Below are 5,513 nucleotides of genomic sequence, written 5' to 3'. Positions count from 1 at the left end.
AAAAAAAAAAAAAAAAGTATTGCAACAGAAGGTCACAGGGGAATGGCCAATGGCGGGGTATAAAAATCAGATTTTTATTTTTAATTTTTAATTCATTATTTTGAGACCAAGTCTCACTCTGCAGTGGTTCAGTATCACCTCACTGCCACCACTGCCTCCTGGGGTCAAGTGATTCTCATGCCTCAGCCTCCCATGAGAGTGTAATTAGAGCTGCCCCCCACCATACTTGGCTAATTTTTGTATTTTTATAGAAAACAGAGTTTTCTCTAAACTCCTGACTCAGGGGATTTGCCCTCCTCAGCCTCCTAAAGTGCTGGGATTGCCGGTGTGAGCCACTGAGCTCAGCCAAAATCAGATTTTAGATTAGAAATGTTTTATCCTGAAGTCAGTCAGCCTTGAGGAGAAACATAAAACAGGGTTGTATGTTGCCTCAGACTGAGAGTAGCTCAAAGTTCAGGAGCCTGTGGGAAGGAGATAAACTTAAGTATATTTTGCTTAAGAAGAATTTTATTTGACCACAGAAGAAAAATTCAGCTAATTTTTTAATTAAAAAAAAAGTATGCAGAGACAGTGTCTGGTTGTGATAGGTAAGAAAAGAGAGCACCATCTAAGTCATAATAGGAAGGGTGTTTTTTTCTGTAAACTGTTTCTGGAGAAGACAAAGGATGGAGAATATTATTAATCACACTGTTTACCAGGATTATCTATGTGCTTCATCTGTTCATACCTCTTTTCTCTGTCCTTTACATTTCTTTTTTTTTTTGAGAAAGAGTCTTGCTCTGTCACCCAGGCTGGAGTGCAGTGGTGTGATCTCGGCTCACTACAACCTCCACCTCCTGGGTTCAAGCAATTCTCCCCTCGGCCTCCTGAGGAGCTGGGACTACAGGCATGCACCACTATGCCCAGCTAATTTTTGTATTTTTAGTAGAGATGTGGTTTTGCCATGTTGGCCAGGCTGGTCTCAAACTCCTGACCTCAGGTGATCACCTGCCTTGACCTCCCAAAGTGCTGGGATTACAGGCGTGAGCCACCGTACCCAGCCTACATTTCTTCCAGTTGAGTTCTTCTGGGTAATAATAATTATAAATGAGTAAACATAACTACAATATTTTGCTGAGTTCTGTGATCCATCAAATTATTGAACTTGAGGGAGTTTATGGGAGTCCTGATTGTTTAAACAGTAGCCCCAAAGCATAGATGAGTCCATGGCATTTGTGTCTGCCATCTGCAGTGAGGACAGTGTTACGGTACTGAGCCTTGAATTAGGGTCTGTGCTGACTCTGAATGGGGTCAGAATTTGAATTTTAGACAGTGTGTTGGTTTTGGAGAATTGTTTGGTGTTCAGCAAACTTGACAGATTTGGTGCCAGAAGAAAGACATCTCGGAGGCCTGGTCTTGAATGGAACTCTGGATGTCTGGGAATGGGAGGCTCTGCTCTCTGGTACACAGGCTGTCACACTGCCCATTGTCCTGGGATTCCAGGTTTCCTTCCATGGTGAGGGAGGACTGAAAACTTAGAGGAAAGGAGCTCTGATGATAGACCCCCTTTTCCCACCGCTGCCACTCAGGATTCCCACCCACTCACAGACATACCCACTAAATATTGATGTGTCCACACCCTTCCCAGGAATAGGCACCACCCTCAGGAATTTCACAACAGCATTTTTCATCCTAGTGTTTCTTGCCAAAAACACACAAAAGTGCCTACAAGTCTCCTGATATATTCCTATTCCCAGACACCAAGTCTGCAGCAGCAAACTGTTTTCTCCACCAACTGAGGGTTCTGGACCACCTGTTCATAATCTCATGTGCTTGCACGGACACAGAAGTCAGTCAGTGTACAGCTCCACCTGGGCCTCTGTCTATAGCACGAATCAGTTTTGTCACCTACATTGTACTTTCCCCCACTCATGAGGTTTTTTCCTTTCAAATTTTTTATTTTTGGGTCAGGGGTACTCATTGCAGGTTTGTTATATAGGTGAAATTGTGTCACGAGGGTTTGGCCTGCAGATTGTTTTGTCGCTGAGTTACTAAGCATAACACCAAACAGTTATTTATTTGATCCTTTCTGTCTTTTCACCCTTCACCCTAAACTAGGCCTCAGTGATTGTTGTTCTACTTTTTGTGTCCATGTGTTATTACTTAGCTCTTTTTTTTTTTTTTTTTTTTTTTTTTTTTCCCTCTTTTTTTTCTTTACCCTTTTTTTTTTTTTTTTTTTTCCCCAGAGACGGGGTCTTGCTCTGTTGCCCAGGCTGGAGTGCAGTGGCTATTCACAGGTGCGATCCCACTACTGATCAGCACGGGAGTTTTTTGACCTGCTCTGTTTCCAACCTGGGCGGGTTCACCCATCCTTAGGCAACCTGGTGGTCCCCCGCTCCTGGGAGGTCACCGTATTAATGCCGAACTTAGTGTGGACACCTGATTGGCTTAGTGCACTACAGCCCAGAACTCCTGGACTCAAGATCCCCCCGCCTCAGCCTCCTGAATAGCTGGGACTACAGGCAAGCACCACCGCCCGGCTTATTTAGCTCTTAGAAATAGTAACACAATGTTGTTTTCTGTTTCTGCATTAGTTTTCTACAGGTAAAGGTCTCCAGCTGTATCCATAGTGCAAAGAACCCAGTCTTCTTTTTTATGGCCACATAGTATTCCATGATGTTTATAGTGCCAATTTTGTTTCTATTAAATCTTCTATTTTATTTGTTTTTGGAGAGAGGGTCTCACCCTATTACCCAGGCTGAAGTGTGTTTGTATGATCTTGGCTCACTGCAGCCTAACCTCCCTGGCTCAAGCAGTCCTTCTACCTCATCACCTCCAAGTAGCTGGGACTCCAGGCTTGTACCATTATGCCTGGCAATTTTTTTCTTCGTGTATTTTTTGTAGAGATGTGCTTTTTTTTACCATATTGCTCAGGCTGGTTTTGCACTTTTGAACTCAGGCAATCCACATGCTTCATCCTACCAAACTGTTACAATTACAGGCATGAACCACTGTGCCCTACTGTATCATATTTTCTTTATTCAATCTACTATTGATAGATATTTAGTGTTATTCTGTGTCTTTGCTATTATAAATAGTGCTGCTAATGCATGTGCATTTGTCTCTATAATAGAATAATTTATATTTCTTCAGGTGTATATTCAATTATGAGGTTGCTGAATCAAACGGTTATTCTGTTTTTAGTTCTGTGAGGAATCACCACACTGCTTCTCAAATGGTTGAACTAATTGGCACTCCACGGGCAGTGTATAAGCACTGGTTCCCTTTTCTCTGCAACCTTGCCAGCATCTGTTACTGACTTTTTAGCAATAGCCATTCTTACTGGTGTGAGATAGTATCTTTTTGTAGTTTTTCTCTGCATTTCTCTAATTATTAGTGATGAGCTGTTTTTTTTTCATATACCTGTTAGCCACATGTATGTCTTCTGAAAAGCATCTGTTTATGTTTTTTGCCTACTTTATAATAAGGTTTTTGTTTGCTTCTGATAAATTTGTTTAAATTTCTTATGGATGTTGGATATTATTAGACTTTTGCCATAAGCATAATTTTCAGATAGTTTCCTGTAGGTTGTCTACTCTATTGATAATTTTCATTGCTGTGAAATAGCTCTTTAGTTTTATTAGGTCACATTTGTCAATTTTTGCTTTTGTTGTAATTGTTTTTGCTATCTTCATCATAGAATCTTTGCCAGTTTTTATGTCTAAAATGGTATTTTCTAGGTTATTTTTCAGGTTGATTTTTTTTATAATTTTAAGTTCTACACTTAAGTCTTTAATTTGGAGTTGATTCATATATATCATGTATGGAAGACAGCCAGTTTTAATCTTACACATAGTGCTAGCTAGCTAGCTATTCTAGCTCCATTTATTAAATAGGGAATTCTTCCCACATTGCTCTTGTGAGCTTTGTTGAAGATCAGATGGTTGTAGGTGTGGGACATTATTTCTGGGCTCTCTATTCTGTTGCATTGTTCTAGGAGTGTTTCCCCCCTCCACCCCCCCACCCCCCCACTATCAGGCTGCTTTGGTTACTGTAGCCTTGTAGAATAGTTTTAAGTCGGGTAATGTAATGTCCAGCTTTGCTCTTTTTGCTTAGATTTGCCTGGTCTATTTTGGCTCTTTGTTGGTTTCATGTGAATTTTAAAACAGTTTTTTTTTTTTTTTTTTTTTTTTTTTTTTTAGCTCTGTTAAGAATGTTTTTGGTAATTTGATAATAATGACATTAGATCTGTAAATTTCTTTGGGCAGTATGGACATTTAAATGATACTGCTCTTTTCTACCCATGAGCATAAAGTAATTTTTAATTTATTTGTGTCACATCTGACTTATTTAAGCAGTGTTTTGTAATTCTTGTTGTAGAGCTCTTTCACTTCCCTGGTTAGCTGTATTGCTGGGTGTTTTATTCATTTTGTAGCAATTGTGAATGGGTTTGTGTTTTTGATTTGTTTTTTGGCTTGGATGTTGTTGATGTGCAGGGCTCCTACTAATTTTTGTACATTTATTATGTATCCTGAAATTTTGCTTCAGTTTTTTAGTTTAAAGAGCTTTTCTGTGGAGACTATAGGGTTTTCTAAATACAAAATCATGTTGTCTGCAAATAGGGATAGTTTGACTTTTTCTCTTTCTACTGAATGCCTTTTATTTTTGAGTCTTGCCTGATTGCTCTGGTGAGGACTACAGATTCCATGTTGAATAGGAGTGGTGAGAGAAGGTATCCTTGCCTTGTGTAAGTTTTCATGGAGGAATGCTTCAAGTTTGTGTCCATTCAGTTTGTTGGTTGTGGGTTTGTCATAGATAATGCGTTATTTTGAATTATGTACCTTCAATGTCTAGGTTGTTGAAGATTTTTCACGTAAAAGATGTTAAATTTATTTTTTTGAAAGCTTCTTCATCTATTAAGATAATCTTGGCCAGGTGCGGTGGCTTCCAGCACTTTGGGAGGCCAAGGCAGTCCAGTCACCTGAAGTTGGGAGCTTGAGACCAGCCTGACCAACATGAAAAAACCCTGTTTCTACAAAAAATACAAAATAAGCCGGGCGTGGTGACACATGACTATAATCTCAGTGACTTGGGAGGCAGAGGCAGGAGCCAAGATTGCTCCATTGAACTCCAGCCTAGGCGACAAGAGTGAAACTCCATCTCAAAAAAAAAAAACGTAATTTTATGATTTTTTCTTTATCACGTTTATTAATTTTTATATGTTGAACCAACCTCGTATCCCAGAGTAAAAGTCTACTTGATCATAAATAGCTTTTTGATGTGCTACTGAATTTAATTTGCCAGTATTTTGTTGAAGATTTTTGCATCAATGTACTCAAGGTTATTGGCCTAAAATTTTATTTTTTTGTTATATCTATGTCAGGTTTTGGTGCCCAAATGATGCTGTTCTTACCTAATGAGTTGAAGGAGAGTGTCTTTTTCTCAGTTTTTTTGGAATAGTTTTAGAAAGAATGGTACCAGCTCTATTTTTTTTTTTTTTTTTTTTTTTTTTTTTTTTTTTTTTTTTTTTTTTT

This window comes from Cebus imitator, unplaced genomic scaffold (assembly GCF_001604975.1).
Source record: "Cebus imitator isolate Cc_AM_T3 unplaced genomic scaffold, Cebus_imitator-1.0 Scaffold581, whole genome shotgun sequence".
NCBI lineage: Eukaryota > Metazoa > Chordata > Mammalia > Primates > Cebidae > Cebus > Cebus imitator.
This window is presented reverse-complemented; position numbering follows the sequence as displayed.